Source organism: Artibeus jamaicensis, unplaced genomic scaffold (genome assembly GCF_021234435.1).
Source record: "Artibeus jamaicensis isolate MK-2021 breed Jamaican fruit bat unplaced genomic scaffold, CSHL_Jam_final scaffold_474, whole genome shotgun sequence".
In the NCBI taxonomy this organism is placed as follows: domain Eukaryota; kingdom Metazoa; phylum Chordata; class Mammalia; order Chiroptera; family Phyllostomidae; genus Artibeus; species Artibeus jamaicensis.
The window spans coordinates 17,842,249-17,860,572 of NW_026522046.1; the positions used below are offsets into that span (position 1 = coordinate 17,842,249).

At 41.0% G+C, this 18,324-nt stretch overlaps 1 non-coding gene across 1 annotated transcript; it reads right to left on the reverse strand.

Annotated features, from left to right (window-relative positions):
• Positions 1-7,647: 7,647 nt before the first annotated feature.
• LOC119043475 (U6 spliceosomal RNA) lies at positions 7,648-7,754 on the reverse strand. Its single transcript, XR_005081419.2, has one exon. It is a non-coding gene; the product is annotated as a U6 spliceosomal RNA (small nuclear RNA).
• Between the last annotated feature and the right edge of the window lie 10,570 nt (positions 7,755-18,324).

Consider the following 18,324-nt stretch of genomic DNA (forward strand, 5'->3'; position numbering starts at 1 on the left):
CAATCTGGTCAGCAGGCCTGTTCGGGTAAACAAACATTCAAGAGAGGAGACACGCAGGCCGGCTTCATGGATGTGGAATCGGAACCATATCCATCCTCTCTGGAGAAGAAGCAGTCCGAAGTCAGAAAATTCAACTTCCTTTAAAAAGGCAATTGACTTTAATTAGAAAGAATTGTTAAAACAAATTACTGTGAGAGTACAAAAACGTTGTCTTTCTATACTGTTATGAAGCCAAAGACCGGTTGAGACAAACTAACTCAAGACTTTGCTCCTTACCAGCAGCAAATTTTCCCCATTGGCTTTTTATGATAATCAGTTTAAAGTGCAAGGACTCTTCCTGCCAAATTATCCTGATATCCCCCTAAATTGCAAACCTTTGTGTTTCTCAATAAGGCTGAAAGGTGTTTTGAAGATCAAAGACCATGGAGAGAAAGGCTGGTGTTGGAAGTAATGGTGATAGATTTGAGAAACTTGTTATTAGTCTCCAGTGTATCTGAACATAAAATCGACTCTGATGTTTCCAACAAAAAGCCAGTCTTTTGTTTTCCAAACAGTAAAAAAGTCAGAACAGCATTTGGCTTTTGAAATGGTGGCCAAAATTCCTTGCAAATTTGAATGAAATAAAAATTTATTTCCTGATAATTTCTAAATATAAACATGAAACTTTGCTCATTGTTTGCAATTGTAGCAAAGAAAGCTAAGAGCTACAAGGACCTGAGAGTAAGAGAGATAATCTTTAAAGGGAAATGGGAACTTCTACTAAATAGTTTCTCATCTGAAATTCTGCCCGGAGGCAGTCATTCTGGTGAGCCTAAGGACTGCGGACCGGAGCAGGATGCAGGATTGCCTGGGAAACGACATCATCATGCTGCCAGCATCTCATGTAAGTGAATGAGTTGTGTTTCCCTATTGATTGGAGGGGACCCAGGCACAGACACTTGGCAACTCATGGGTGAAGTCCTCTTCAAATGACGGAAAATTTTTTCACTTACTGATTTTTTTCTATGTGAGCATTTAAGCCCTGTTTTAGTAATGCCACCCATAATTACTGAAAAATAAAATGTCACCAATTTTAGGATCTATTCTAGAGATGTATCCCCGAAGTTCAGTTCTCAAAACTGAAAATAAAAGGCTGAGCTGAAACCGGAAGAGCCTTTATTTCACCACAAGGACCTGCACCTGAAGGGAGGCTGCCTTGCTCTCCAGGAACGTGACACTGTCCCACCACCCTTCCTGCCCCATTGATGAAGTACCTCATTTATGTAGCATGAGATGCTACATGACTTTTCTACTAATGCTCAGCATCACCAGACTATCCAGAAAAAGGACACAAATAGATTATTACATCATCATGGAAAATTGTCCCATCCCTTTGATTTTCCAGCTGGATTAAGTTCTTAGAAACCCAGGGCCTTAAAAAGATGATAGGGCTCTTGCTATTATGTAAACAAGAAAGGCAATTCCAAATTATAAAATTCTTGTAGAGAATTCACCAAGGATTTATATTTCCCTTGATGACTACTTTAATTTTTTTCCAATATTAATTTTTTTAAAAAGGTTTTTGGTTCTTCTCTGTAAGCGGATCAGCTTGTGCCAGGCCTCCTCCCTTGGCTGGCCCATCCCATGTGATTTCATCACAAAATACAACCTGCGGCTGCACAGAGTGGGCTCGGAGCCAGGAGTTCAGCCTCCTGGGACCAGGCTCACCAATGAACAAGCAGGTTGTTATTCAGCATTTGCTAACTCCCAGTACAGTGCTAAGTACTGCAGGGAACTCCAAGACCTATAAGAATGAAGGGGGTATTTCATTCAGAAAGTTTGCAATCTGGTCCAGAAAGATGAGTCACATAAAAGATGAGGCAATGACCAAATGTCATTTGTTGGGTGACATGAATCAGGAATTGAGTATTTGGAAGGCACTTTGGAGAGAAGTTGGACAAGAAGTTGGACTTGTGGGTTGTATTTTATTACTTAAATGTTATTTTATATTTTGAGTAAATAATATACCCCCAAAGTTTAAAATTCTACATATCTTTTTGTCCCTGTCCTTCAGCTTCAACTTTCCTCCACAATGGCAATCAATGTTACTGTCTTTTGGAGTACTTTAAAAAATTTTTTTAAACTTTACTTATTTATTTTGAGAGACGGGAAGGGAGGGAGAAAGAGAGGGTGAGAAACATCAGTGTGTGGGGCTCTCGCATGCCCCCCACTGGGGACCTGGCCTACAACTCAGACATGTGCCCTGACTGGGAATCAAACTGGTGACCCTTTGCTTCCAAGTCCACTGCTCAATCCACCGAGCCACACCAGCAAGGGCTCTTTTGAGGTATTTTTAATGAGATATTTGATGGATACATAAATAAGTGTGAATAGATATTTCCTCCCTCTTGAGAATTACAAATGGTAGCTGTGCTGTACCTCCCCACGCTTCACTACTGTAGAACTATTAGAAGCTGAGGCTCTGGAAGCCTGTGTTCCAGTCTTGACTCTGTCATTTATTACCAATGCAACCTCGGGCTGTTTCCTGACCTCTAAAGTAAAGAAAAATATGAGTACCTGCTTGTTAAGGTCATGGTAAGGATCAAATGAGCTAATCTACCTATATTAAATGCTTAGAATAGTGCCTGGCCTGTAGAAAGCACTGTAATATATGTCAGACATTACTATTTCACTTAATGTATCTTAGAGAGATTTTCTTTATGAGCACAAATAAAGGTCTTATTTACTTATTTACAGATGCTTAATATTTCATTGAAGAACATACCACATTGTGCTTGGCCTTGAATGATGAACAATATTTAGAAAATTTGGAAACAGGGGTGTTATAGGACAGTCAGGAGGTAAAGCAAAAGTAACAGGTTATGACTACATACCTTTCACTAGCTAAAGTTTAAAAGGCTGACCCCTCTGAGTATTAGCAAGGATGCGGAACTATTGGAATGCTCTCACACACTGCTGACGGGAGTGTAAAATGGTGTGATCATGTTGGAAAACAGTTTAGTGATTTGACGATTTCTTATGAAATTAAACACACACCTGCCATATCATTGAATTAATAACAACATATTTGCACACTGACTTGTCCACAAATGTACATAGCCTTATTTACAATAGCCAAAACCTGGAAACAACCTAGTGTCCATCAACAAGTGAACGAATAAGCAAGTTTTGGTAAATTTATACAATAGAATACTATTCACCAATAAACTACCAATAAATTCTAACTGAATAAATTTCAAAATAATGTTGCAAAGAGTACATACTGTATGATTTGACTTATGTAAAACTCTAGACAATGCACATTATCATGAACAAAAAGCAGATAAATACATGAGGATGGAAGTAAGGGTATGGGGTGAATTACAAAAGAGCATGAGGAAATTTTGGGGGATGATGAGTATGTTTATTATTTTGTGATAGTTTCACGGGCATATACATATGTCGAAACTAATCAAACAATACATTTTAAATATCTGCAGTTTATTATAGTAAAATATACCTTAATAAAACCGGAGAAGAAAAATAAAATAATTGTATGTATTCAAAACAAAAAGATTAAAGCACTCATAATAAACTAATAGAAAAACTAAAACTTTTGAATGTTCTAATACAGTTGAGTATGCATGCAAATACAGCATAATGCTAAAATAATCTAAAAATCATTTGCATATAGTTTCTGTTTTGTGGTTTTCCTTCCTAAACTAAGTATGTTTACAGGAAAGGAAAAAATCTTTCTTCCTAGTCTTTTATGTTCTCTGGTGTCCCTGTAACACAGAGAGATCAATAAAAGAAAACCATACAGAAGTTTGTTAACATGTATCTCATACAAGCATGGGAGAGACTTGGGGAAAGAGAAAGAGTAACCAAAAAGTGGCTTGGAACTTCTGCTTATACAGCATTTTCAACAACAACAAAAAAACAATCCACCTGCAGGGAAATGACAAAGTGAAGGCAGGTGGCTTTTGGTTTCCAATGCAATGAACTGTGGGAAGGTAAATATATGCGAGGGAACTAACGAAGTAAAGTTTGTTTGCAGGTTCCTCTGGTGCCAACTCTGGGCTGGTCAGAGTCTAGGATCATCTCCAGTAAAGGGGAATTTATGTTCTGCTTTTATGCAGAAGAGATGAAGTGTAGAAAAAGCTTTGCCTGCATTTGCTGTTTCAGCTCAAAATGATTGTATCTCAAAGAGGCATATTTTAGGGTGACATTCTGGTTTCCTCCATCTTCATTATTCGGTTGGGGAATTTTTTCCTTTTAATTGCTTTGTTGAGTCATTTAATATATACTCACTGGATAAGACAATTTTTTCCTTATGTAGAGATGAGAAAGAGCTTGATCGATGTATGTGTGTACATGTTGTATGCTTTTCAAAGGGGGACTTGTGGAGAGAGACTAGTAGGGATGTTTTTATTCAGAGTCATTGCTCTTTCCCTTACACCAGTGATTCTCATACTATTCTGGTCTGAGGATCCATTTTGCTCTTAAAATGTATGAAATGTCTCAAAAAACATTTGTATATCAATAGCACTTAATGTATTAGAAATTAAAACCTAGAATTAAAAAACATTTATCAATTAATTTTTAAGTAATAAATTTATTGCACGTTAATATAGATAACATACTTTTAGAAAAATATATTTTAAAAAAATTTAGTGAGACGAAAGGCATTGTTTTCTATTTTTGCCAATCTCTCTAATGGCTGGCTTAAAAGAAGACAGCTGGATTCTCCTATCTGCTTCTCAAGTGTTGAAAATTTTTTAGTGTTAAGTTATAGTTAATAAGTTCAGTAATTAATGCGTGTAAAAAGCTATTTTTTTTTCAGGAACTGAAGGTATGAGACACCCTGACTCCAGGAGACCACAGGCAATTCAGTCTTTGTGCCCCAGGAGGACTGCAAGCAATCGAGATGCTATCTGAGCCATTGTGATCCAGGGAGAGAATTCTGCGGCCCAGGGTGCAGATAAAGAATCATAGGTCAACAGATGAAAGGGTGCTAAAAAAATTGCCAGACTTCAGCTTTAATTTTTCCTGAATTCCAAACCCTTACCTATACTTTTCTTCTCCTTATAAAAAAAGGTCAGGTTGAGATGAGATGTAAAGTGTTCTTTTGGGATACAAACCTGACATCTCCTCAGACTGCCATCCATCTGAATGAAGCACCCATGCAGATTCAATCCTTGTCTCCACTTACTGGTTCTGGTCATGACAGGCAGAAACCAGAAAACACTGACTCTTCCGGTTTCACTTCATCATTTAATCTGTTGTGACACCAGATATCACATAGCCTCCGGAAAACTCCACTGTACAATCATGAGACTATACAAGTGAAAAACAAATAGCGTCTTAGTATTGTTATGAAATGGTTTTCAATTCAAGCACTTCAGTGAAAGGGTTTTTATTGGCCCAAAATCTCTTCTCTTGGGGAGACTTTGAGCTCATGTCTTGCTGGACCACATTTATGTTCCAGCATGCAACTGAACAGCTACTCTGTTTTATAAGAGTACCATTGAAAGAGCGTCGACAGCTTTTCAAGTTTTACAAAATATTTGCCATGTCAAATAGCTGGATTCTCAGAAATTCTAGCCTGGAAAAAATGGATATGAGGCCAAAGATTACAAGGAATATTTATGTATCTAATTAACATTTGTCCCTAAAGCCATAAAGGATCCAAGTACATCTATTATTGGATTTTTAAAAATCCTTTCTATGGCCAGACTACTCTGAAAATGGGCCGACTAAATAGAACACCTGGAGTTGCTTTAGCCATCAAGGGAGCAGTCGCCTGGCCACATTTTTCTTGAATGACAACAGTTTCCAGTGCTTTCCTAGACAACAAGTTAGTCATCAAAAGTTCTTTTTGGGCAGAACATAGTCTTCCTGTCATGCCCAAATCAGTTAATTTAATGTAATTATGCAGCAGAAAACCACTATTGTGTGTAAATGATACTGTTCCTAGCTGCAGAATTTGGTAATTGGTAGTGACTGTACTTCCAGAAAGGGCCTAACTTCATTTAATGTATAAATTACATAAAGCCTATATATGGAACAAAAAAGTCGGTATGTTTGGAGTGAGCTTGGGTTCTTCAGGTTAACTGCATACTTTTTTATAAAGGAAAAAAAAAAGAGCAAAATTCCAATGGCAAAAATCCCTCCTTTCGCACACTCCAGAGTTCTTTCAGATGGTTTCTGTTTATTTTTTATTTATTATTTATTTTTTAAATATATTTTATTAATTATGCCATTACAGTTGTTCTATTTCCCCCCTTCATTCCCCTCCACCCTGCACACTCCTCCCCCCTGTTCCCCCCCTTTAGTTTATCACCATGTGTCTAAAGTTCTTTAGATTCCATATTTCCCATACTATTCCAGCCCTCCCCCCTATCTATTTTCTACCTACCGTCTATGCTACTTATTTTCTGTACCTTCTCCCCAGTTCTCCTCCTCCCACTCCCCTGTTGCTAACCCTCCATGTGATCTACATTTCTATGGTTCTGCTCCTGATCTAGCTGTCCTCTTAGTTTGCTTTTGTTTTAGGTGTGGTTCTTAACATTGTTTCTGTTTCCATCCGTCCTTGTGTAACTGCATCCTGCCACTGCAGAGCAGGAGACAGGTGATCCGTAAGTAAGAAATGCTGTTCCCGAGGGCTGTGTGCAACTAGGGGTCAGATTTGGATCTGAAGTATTCAGCCTGGTCGTAAAGGAGACTTGACTTGTGTGAACCACAAGCGATTGATGTGTTGTACAACTGTGTACCTGAAACCTGTATGAAACAGTGTCACCCAGATACATTTTTTAAAAAAGAATTCAGCCAGTTGCAGTCAAGGACACTTTTTGCTGTCAAGCAAATGGGTGGTTGTTTCCATTTTGTTTGATTAAATAACTTTCTCAAGAAAGATATTAGACATTAATAATTAGATGTTTCCCTAGAAAAATATAATGGAATTGATTAAGTGTTTGGTATTGTCTAGTAAACTAACCTGTACTAGAAAAAGAGGTCTGGCTTTTGTCCTCAGCTTCCTGAAATGAGTGTTTTTGTTTGTCTGGGGCACTGGGCCAGCCAGAGAGTTGCACTGTGAAATGGTTCTAGGTTTCCAGTCATATATAGTTGATCTCTTGAGGGGCTGGAACCTGAGATCACTTCCTGGATGAGACCCAGGAAAGACTTTGGATACCAAGGCTTGGCTAAACTTCCTTGGTTGGTTATACTCAATATGTATAGTCAGTCACACATCAATCCAGGAAAGTGACAGTGTGATGACTTCGCAGGGGTAGGAAAATCGAAGTGCAGCATTTCATACTTGCTTAGCCTTTGCCCTATGTACTTCTTTTTCCTTGCCCGACTGTAATCTGTGTCCTTCACCTCTATGAAAGCATAACCACAGTGTAATAGCTGTTCTGTGAGTTATTCCAGGAAATTATCAATCCTAAAAGTTGTCTTAGGAACCCTAAACTTGTAACTGATGTCAGAAGTTAGGGTAGCCTCTCTCTCATTGTCCCCTCAACCTCCCCCTCTTTTGCAAATCTGAAGATTTATTATCAGAATGAGTAATAGAATTGATTCTCTGAAATTGTTTTAATATGGTGCAAATCTCTTCATTCTCAGAATGGTATGCCTACTTACCTGCCAAAATGTATTTTGAAAGGAAAATAAAATTAGGAGTGCTTCACAAATTTGCACATCACCCTCGCTCAGGGGCCATGCTAGTGTTCTCGGTACTGTTCTGATTGTAGGGTATGTGCTGCTGAAGTGAGCACCGAGGGCAGTCTTTACGTCGACTGTTTCTTCTAACTTCTTAGCTGGTTAAACTCCCATAGGTACAAATGCGCATCTATCTGTACGTCCGGCCAAAATCCCTACCAACTCAGTTTTACTACCTGAAATCTATCAATTCTGACCTTTCTGAATAAAGTGCAGGCTAAGACATTTCTCCCAACATTTTGGTGAGGAGAAATCATATCAAAATGAAGATTAAGGGCAGGACGGGGAAAGAGGATATAGGACATTCAGAAAGATGTTCATTGAGGTACTTACAATATGAGTGAATAGAGGACTGATTATATAAATTATGATATTCCATATAGTGGATATCATTTTAAAACTCAGACAAGTGCTTCTGTGCTAATATAAAAAGATCTTTAAAATAGTTTGTTAAATTTTGAGGATGTCAGATAGGACACAAAAATGTCTAGTGTGGAGCGAAATTCAGATATTAATCCCAATGCTAGACTTCCTAGAGGATGTAAAATTTCTGGAATGCCAGGTACAGTTACGACCTGAGGAAAACCTGGAGGTAGGAACTGATACGACTGGACCCAGGGGAATGCTCTGCTTTCAATATTTCTCCTCCTGCTACCTCAGCAGTGTCCTCCCCACATCCATCAATGCTCTCTCTCCTCCACTGCGGTTGCTGCTCTTATACCTCTGTTTCCTCCTCGCTCAGGCTCTCCTTCAAAATGCCCAGGCCTAGGAGGAGATCCACACTCTGCTCCCTGATGCACCACCCCCAAGCCCGGCTCACCCTTCACATCCATCAAAGCCCCTGACTATACAAGCTCTTATGTGGAGCTTTCTTGCCTCTGAAGTTCTTTTATTGCCTGACCACCAACTCTGTACTCAAACATACGCATTCATGAATTTTGGTAATGTTGGGTAGGTATATACTTTGTTTCCTCAGCTGGAAGTTTAGTTCTTTGAGGACAAGAGCCATAAATCGTGTTTCTTTGCATCTATCAATACCTGGTAAAGGGATCGTAGGTAACAGGTGTTGAGTAAATGCATGGTTCACGATTGATGCAGGCCCTATTCTGCAGAGCTCCAAGAGCAAATGAATGAGAGCAACAGCACATCCATAGTTCGTGTAATAAAGGGTCTCAGTCTGCTTGTTCTCATTAAGGCAGTGAATAGATGATGGGCCAGCTTGAGTAAGCACATTCTGCTATTCACCTAAAGTTCCTTTTCACGGGGACATTTGCGGTAAAGCTCTGAGCTTAGGACTGCCAAGATCAGAAAGCACATTAGCCAGTAGAGAACATCACAATAAAAGTGAGATGGGAAAAATATGCCTCAGAGCAAAGAATGCAGTGCTCTTGCTTTAGGAAGTAAAATTTAAATCGCTAGTTATGGATAGTCAATACTTCCCTCTAAACCAGCACCAATGTTAGGGTCAGCTTCTTGGGTGAGAGGGCTGCAGCCAACCAACATTTGCAGTTCTCTTCCCCTTCCTGGCTCACCCTTTGAAGGTGGGGGGCCTCATGACTCACGTTAGTCAACAAAATGTTAGTGGAAAAGATGCATGTCACTCCCAAGCAGAAGTATTTAAGAATCAGTAGGCAGCCCTGGCTGCTATGGCTCGGATTAAATCCCTGGTCGGGATGCAACCAGCCGAGGTTTCTCTCTCACATCAATGTTTCTCTTCTCTCTTTCTTTCTCTCTCCTGACCTCTCTCTCTGAAAGCAATGAAAAAATGTCCTCGATGAGGGTTAAAAATATTGGTGGCAAGTTCTCCAAGCCGTCTTCCCTTGTAGCATCAATCATAGGAACACATGTTCAGATAGACATGCAACACATTTGGAGCAGGGAGATGGAGTGTATTCACTCAAACTATACTTATTGGACACCAACCATGTGCAAAGCACTGTTAGACACTGGGAATATGCTAGTGCACAAGGCAAAGTCTGCTGTCATGGGCAGGCATCTATTTCTGACTTATATAAATTAGTATTTCATTCAGGCTTTGCCTTGTATTATAAAGGGAAGTAGAAGATGTCAAAATGATGGGGGACTCAAATGTTGGAAAAATTTTTGTTTCAGGTGATAGCTAATAAGCTTAGTAATCAATGTATGTAAAAAGCTATTATTTCAGGAACTGAACGTATGACCCACCCTGACTCCAGGAGACCACAAGCAGTTCCACCTTTGTGCCTCAGGAGGACTGCAGGCCATCAAGATGGCATCTGAGCCATTGTGCTCCAGGGTGAGATGCCCACCACCCAGGACACAGATAAAGACCACTGCGCAGGGCACAGATGAAAGTATGCGGCAGCTTTTACCTAATTAACTTTTTTCCCTGAATTCCAAACCCCTTACCTACACTTTTCTTCTCCTCATAAAAAGGGTCAGTTTAAAATGGAATTTAGGATGGTCTGTTAGGGTACAAACTCACTGTCTTTTCAGATCATCAGCCATCTGAATAAAGCGCCCATAAAGATTCAATCCCTGTCTCTGCTTATTGGGTCTGGTAAGTGACAGGCAGCACACACACTGGCTTTTCCAGTTTCAAAGAAAGCCTACAACATAGACATCCTGAAGTCTGAGACTTGATGGGAGGATTGATTTAAGAACAAGTAGGAGGGGCTAGTTAAAGAATGCTCCAGGGTGCAGCCCTGAGGCAGAGAAGGACAGAGTGCGTCTAAAGAAGAAAAGGCCACTGTGGCTGGACGAGAGAATGTGGGGGAACAGTCAGTCCATCAGGCTCAGGAAACACATAGAAACCACAATGTATGGGCCTTGTGAGCCTTGTTGAAGATTTCAATCCTCATTCTAAAACTTACTATTAACAATCAACAGTCAAGTACCACCCTCCTGTCATAGTTTTCTTGGCCCCAGCAGCCCTTGTGGGTATCACCATGTTCCTCCTGGTTGGGAGAGGCTCTACCAAGTTGGGAGATGAGCACATAACCCTGTCATGAGCTCGCCGAGTGGGGTGGCTCCTCCAGTGCCACCACCACCTCCTGCCATCCCAGGATATCAGGCAGGGCCCTTCAGCAGAGACCAGGGTCTGCTCTGGCTCAGTTGGCAGGAGGGGATTTGTTACAGGTATTGAATCACTTGTGGAATTGCTGGTGTAAGAAATGTCCAATCCTGTAGAGAATTTGTATGAGATTATTTGAGCCAAACTGACAACAATTGCTGGGAATCAAAGTCTCAACGGACTGATGATAACACTACAGAGAATGGCAGTTTTGCAGTTTATTTCGTACATTAGAATCAAAGGAGGAGGCAGAAAGAGAGTTACATGAAATCCATTGGTGGTAGATTAAGAAGGTGAACTAAAACAAAGCAGGAAAATCTCTGAGTTTGGATAAAAAGTAAAACAGATGGACACATACGTCTTTTACACTGGTGGGTATAGGATAGTTAACAATTAACATTTACAGGATACAGACAGGCCAATGAGGAACAAGATAGCAATAGGGGTTCCCTGGTCTCCTGCTTTGTTGGGAGATTGTGCCCTGAAGGGTCTGGAAAAATAGGATTTCTCTGACATTCCAATGTTAGTTATCAAAGATGCAAAGACACAATAGACAGACTCAGTTAAGGTAAAGATTGACCTTTGTCAAGGAAGATACAGGCCTAGGACATGACTGCCCATCATGACTCAATTTAGTTAAGAAGTGTTCATCTGAGCCCATCCTATGTAGTTACTAAAAGTCTCTGCACTTGTAAAACCTGCTCTGCAGGCCATCCCCGAGCTTGTTAGGTTCAGTACGTGGTCCCATTTTCATCCACAGAATCATGGAGAAATGGAGTCTAAGTTGTATTTCAAGGAATAACTCAAAGCCACCGTGCATCGTTAGGCCACCAAGAAAGCGTGCTCTATCACTATCGCAATGCTGCCTGTTGGACCTGGAAGCAGCTGCCCCGGCTGCTGGCTAGAAACCACACACATCAGGAAACTGGATGTCACGTGACCTGCCCCTCCCCCATGGACCTCAGTTGCAAAGTCCAGGCTTGTACAAATGCAAGGGATCTGCGGAAGCTAGTTCACATCCAGCATCCAGCTTCAGGGTAGGCTGGGGAAAGTTTTGAGTATGTAGTTTCTGCAGTAGGAAAAATCCGCTGGAAGAGGGTTAAAAGAGAGTTTGGGTGTATGATTCATGGTATTTGGCACACCACGTATGGTAAGAAGTGAGATCCCCGCTTTTGAATCTTTCAGTTCTCACTTCAGCTCTTTAAAACCCTGTACTTGCCTGGTGCCACTGTCTGTATTTCTATTGTCTTTTCCTCCATCAAGAGGAAATTCACTGGCCCCCGCCTGTGTGGCTCAGTTGGTTGGGCATTGTCCTGAACTGCGGGGTGGCTGGTTTGATTCCCCACCCAGGTCAGGGCACATGCCTGGGTTGTAGGTTCTGTCCCGGGTTTGATTCCTGGTTGGGGCATGTGTGGAAGGTAACCAATGGATGTTTCTCTCCCTCTCTTTATCTCTCCCTTCCCCTCTCTCTAAAAATCGAAAATAAAATAAAATTAAAAAAAGTAAAATCACTGTGCAAGTGTATATTTCTCCACTTCTTCTGCTTTGGTTAAAGCATGTACCTTTCTGTCTATATATTTCTTTCTTTTCTTCTTTTATTTTTTTAATCCTCACCCATCTATGGGAAAAAAACCCTCGTGTTGAAAAGTCTTTCCCTGACCTGGCTGGTGTAGCTCAGTGGATCGAGCACGGGCCAGCGAAGCAAAGGGTCACTGGTTTGATTCCCAGTCAGGGCACATGCCTGGGTTGCAGGCCAGGTCCCTAGTAGGGGACACATGAGAGGCAACCACACATTGATGTTTCTCTCTCCCTTCCCCTCTCTTTAAAATAAATAAATAAATAAGTAAATAAATAAATATTTAGGAAAAAAGAAAAGTCTTTTCCTTACAAATGACTTGATCTATTTGCCTTTCCTGTCTTCCCCTTTAAAGCTCGTTAGTTTTACTTGAATATGTTTTGGTGCTATCCATCCCAGACAGATTTTCCTAGGAAGGCCATTTAAACATGCATGTGTAAACCTTATTTTATTTCAGAAATACTTTCATAAATTAAAAGTTTTAGCACTTGCTTTGAGTTTCTCCTTCAGGGGTTCCCTTATACAGCCGTTGTTTTGTCTTTGCCTATTCGCATCTCTTTCTTTCCAATTCTTTGTACATTGCTAGCAGTTCTTAAATGTCCGCAGATTCTCTGAAAGTCCTTTCTTCAAAGGGTGGGACCTAACTCCCCTCTCCATGCGTGTGGGCTAGACTCACTGACTCACTTCTAAGGCCTGCACCACGGTGTGACCAGGCCCCAGGCTTCTCCTTGCTCTCATTCAAAATCACGTGCTCTGGGAAGTCAGCGGTCCTTTCATGAGAATACCTCGGGCAGCCCTAGAAAGAGGCCCACACTGTGCGTGTGCCTTAGGAGGGGAAGGTGAGGACTGCTTTCTCACTCCGTGGCTTTTCTATTGTTATCATAAAGAGTTTAACATTATTGCCTTCTGTTTTTTGAAACTACCTTTTCTGCCTCTTCACTTTTTTTACATGGATCTTCTCTTGCCTTTTCCCCTAGCATCTCTGTGCAGCTCAATCCAGCCTCTATCCCCAGCACAGTCTCCTCTGGGAGGAACTTCATCTTGGAAAGGAGGTTCAGCTGCTGAGTTCTGAGATTCAGCAGGGCCCAGACTGTTCCACACCACCTAATCTTTCTTTTGCCGTCCCCCTTAGAATGCCTTTCCAGCTCTGGCATTGTTCCCCCCAAAACTCAATTAGCTTTCTATGCTGAGTGGGGGCGTTTGGATTTCAGGGTGAGTGCCTTTGGCAGGTTGACTGAGTTTGCTGGCGTTCAGTGCGCTAGAAAACCCTTTGCTGGCTTTGGACTTCCTCCTGTCCTCTTGCCGATGCCGCGTGAGTCTTGTGGCTGCCAGGAAAGCAATCCCGTCTTTGTATTTTGGAACTCACAGAGGACCTTATTATTTTTATAGTGGACAACCATACACTTGTCGTGGAGGATTTGGTAGATTCACAACTGCTCAATTGCCACTTTAATCTTGCACAGCACCTATCACATCTTAAATTTCTAGACATTTCTTTGTTCTCTGGATTTTCCCTTTCTTGCATCTTCTGCTTCATAATTTATGGACCCTTAACTCTCTAAGTATAATAGTGACTTTAGGAAGTCCTTTCTTCTGTCTGCATTGTCCTTAATTTCTCTGAGTCACCTTTTCTAATTGTTCTGCATCTCATCTTCATGTCAATGTCTTTTCCCAACTATCTTGGAATCTTTGGCCCTCCAAGCATTTTTGGAATTCGGCATTATATTGGGAGTTATATTGGGAGTTCTAACATATTAGAAGTTCTAATATGTTAGAACTCCCAATATATTTAGAATTCCCATTATATTGGGAGTTCTGTGTACATAGGTAGGGCTCATCAACCAGTCCTACAGAGCCAAAGTCATTTAGTTGAGGGACTCTCAATAGTTAATGTCTGCAGGTCTTTTCTCTTGGGCTGACCAGTGTCCCCAGATAGTTGTCCTCCCATAAACCTCTGTTGGGTGGTAGAAGAGGGTGGTCAGGCTAGGTCGCCACTGTGTTCTCAGAGGAACTGAAGAGAGAATGGGGAGGGGCCTCGTGGTTCAACGTGTAGGCTTCGCTTAACCTCCCTTTCCAGTAAGGTACTCAGAACATGACCAGTGCCTGAGTCTGGGTCCTCTATGTTTCAACCTGTCCTGAAAAGAAACTTTCTGCCTTTCGCTAGGGTGGGGAAAAGGCAGTCTCCTGGTTAGCCTTGCATGAGAGATGGAATTTAATGGCACAACTGACACATTTTTAATCATTCTATTTTCAGCTCTACCCTCAGTTACCTTCTCTTTCAAAGTTGCCCGGCATAATCATTGACTCAATTGCTGAGCCTTTTGGTATTCTGAAGTTCGAAAAATGTGTTCCCCAATCTTTGCAGGCCCTTTACAGTAAAATCAGTTTAACTCATCCTTATGTTCTACATTCCAAAATTATGTTGGCATCTATCTAGTTCTCTTTGTTCTTACAGATTTGTGAAGTATTTTTTAATCCCTTAATCACTGTTTAAATAGTTTCAAAAAGAGTGGACGTATTCACCTCTTCTGTCCCTTTAATAGAAGTTCTGTCATCCTTTTAATAAATTCCTTTTCTGCTTAAATTATTTGAGAATAGTAGTATTAACTGAAATGCTAGAAAAAGATCTACAGTAATGCATTTTTGGGACAAGAGTTCTGATAAGGCTGAACTAAATCCATCAGACATGTAACTCAAGGTGCCGAATGCCACCAGAATGCTTTAGAACTGAGTGACTGAATTAAATTCTTTCTATTACCTAGGATTTTTATTTTTACTTATTAAAACCTACGTAGACATATTTAAGCATGGATTTTTAAAATCACACTTTTAAAGTGTGATTAAATTAAAAGGAAAATAAAAGCTGAAATGGATTAAGGTATTCCTAAAACCTCTTCTTATTTAGAGAGCCCTAGTCCTCTGAGTCACTTTATATACTTAATATAAATTTCCAATTGTGATTTTAAAAAAACATAGAATTCACCGTCTTAACTATTTTTAAATGTTTTTTTAAAGATCTTATTTATCCATTTCTAGACAGAGGCGAAGGGAGAAAGCAAGAGAGGGAAACACCAATGTGTGGTTGGCTCTTGTGCACCCCCTACTGGGGACCTGGCCTCCAACCCAGGCATGTACCCTGACTGGGAATCCAACTAGTGAGCCTTCAGTTCAAAGTCTGGCACTCAATCTACTGAGCCACACCAACCAGGGCCCATCTTAATTATTTTTAAATGTACAATTCCTAACCACTTACAAGTACACAGTTACATTGTTTTGGATCAGATCTCCAGAACACTTTCATCTAGCAAAACTGAAACTGTGCACCCATTAAACATCTCCCCATTTCATTTATCCCTCCCCCAACGCTGGCGACCACCATTCCACTTTCTGTGTTTATGAATTTGACTACTCTAGATACCCCATGTAAATGGAATCATGCAGTATTTGTGGTTTTGTGACTGGCTTATTTCACTTCGTGTAGTGTCCTCAAGGGTCATGCATGTAAGCATGTGTCGTGACTTCCTTCCTTTTTAATGAAGTTTTATGGAGAAAGTAAAATCCATTTCCCTTTCACAAGCACTGAAAATATGATTCACTCTGAAACTGGATGAAAAATTTTAGGGCCTTTGAAAGCATTCCTTAAAAATATCAAGTATATATTAAGCCCAAACCTGAGGATGGAAAAGACAGAAAAGGTATTCCTCACTTTTGCAAAAACAAATAAATAAAAACCACCTAAGTACAAGAGAAATAGCATGTCTCTATGTTTATTATCCTTGGTGTTTCATGACAAAGAGCCTTGTCTAGTGATAATACAGTAAACATCCGAAGTAGCTGCTCGATCAAAGTAGTCAAAGTCAAACTGAAGTGCCAGCCCTCGGTTTTTCCAGAGGGCTCCTGAGTGAATTCTTCTGATCCTGGGAGAAGAGACAAAACCCCAGTTTTTAGCTGCCATGATCTAGTGGTTATGTTGTGATCTGCAAATTTCCCCAAATTCAGTTTTCAGGGTTTTCCTTCACAAAGTTAAACCCAGTGTGGAGACGAGGGGAAAAGAAAAGGCAGTCTTGAAGCTTGAATTAGGATGGGAAGCCTGAGTACTTGTTGAAGCTTGTATATAAAGAGGAATCTCCCAAACACATTTGGAAAAAAACTTTTTTTTTAACTAACTGTGACTGTGGTAACCTCTTCTACTGAATAGCAGGAAATTCGCTGGTACTCTCCCCCTTGGCTCAGATGCCTGCCTTCCTCACACTTGCTCCTATTCTGATTCCCTGCAGCCTCTCTTGAGTTTCTCTCCTTCCTGCCTTTCTGGTTTGCCCGCCATGCTTTTGTGCCCTCCTCTGTCCCCTTGAGTCCAGTGCAGTTTCTTGCTTTCCTTGGCTGCCCGGCCCTTCCCATTCTGCCCTGAAGTAGACTCATCTGCACGGAGAACCTGGCGGGGCCTCCCAGCCGGGTGAGGTTTAACTTAGGTAAACTACCACATCCTGGAGCACCATCCAGTAGTGTTTTCTTAAGACGTGGCCATTGGAGTCAGCACGTCAAGAGGGGGAAAGTGAAACATTTACTGGATGGCTCTCCAGAGAATGGCTCTGCATAGATCTCCGAAAGGTGGGGTTGAATGAGTATGACCACGGAGGTAGGTCTCGTATCGGCAGGGTGATGGTGGAATTGCAGTGGGGCAGCCAGGGCGGCAGGTTGTGGTTGGATTCATAAGCTAAAGATCTTTCTCAACCAACCCCCTGAGGCTGTGGCCGGCTGCGGGGCTGAGGCCTGAGGAAATGTCCAGCTCTAGTGCTGTGTCTCCTGGGTCAGCCTGGGCTGAGTGGACCCTGATCTAATTTGGAAAGAAAATTTTTTTAAAAAGGAGATGCCCATTTGTGACTTGTAAGATAGTACTCCAGGCATATGGAACACTCCATCCCCCAGGGGTGAAGAAATTCACCCTTGGGTTCTGCAAGGTCATTTTCAGGAGCTCCCGTGTGAAATGTTTCTTGGACCATTCTGGAACGTAATATTACAGAAAGGCCTATTTTTTAGGAAAGAAGTCATGAAAATTGTAATTTGAAGAATATAATAATATTGGGCCCTGGCCCAAGAACAGCATCTAAATTCTATGAACAGGATCTGAAATTTCATTTACAGTCTTATCCCTTTAGTTTATGTCTTTAACGTCCCTTAAATGTAAGCAAATCCCAGGAGGGAAAACAGAGTGACCCTCAGTAACCTTTAGCTTTCAATCACATTGGATTGTCTGCTTACCTCCACCCTCGTCATACATCTTGCTACCCGCAAACCAGAATCCTCTCTTTCCTCAGTGTAATTGCTGACACTCAGATCTGTCTTCCCACCCGGTGAGGATGCGAGCTGTGTCTCATTCTTCACTGAATCTCTCGCATCTTGAGTAATATCTGGCCCAGGGTAGGTTCTGTTGAGGGGATGAATGAATTCTGTACTGTCAATGTGTTTTAAAGGGTTGGAGTAAAGAAAATAAAAATGCCAAGAGACAAAGAAGCAGCGTGCCAAGAGAGGAGGGTGGGGTCACTGAAGGCAAACTCCTCTGGGAGACAGTTTTGTGAGAGTCCAGGCAGCTTACTTTTATGCTAAATTGTCTTTTTTTTTTTGGTATTTTTTCCATTGCCACTAAGTCTCCTTATTATATCATCTTTTAGTAACTCTCTTAGAAGGTAATTAATTGACTGCTGAAATGTAAAATCCATCGACACATTTGATATACTTACCAAAGCGGTATGTAATGACCTGTATTTCACACAATAAAATAGGGCGAAGTTAAAAATTCAAATTTGCTTTGGAGTCACATCTGCTACCATCTGCTAGTTCCCGGATCCTGGGTTACATCATTCTTATCTTTATGTTAAACATTACCAGCAATAAAAACGGAAGGAAAAGGTGGAAATGAAAACTCAGGTAGGAAAGTTCTGATGCCACTCAGGCTTGACAGTATTGTTTTCTTTTCAGAAATTCTAGAAAACAGAAGAAA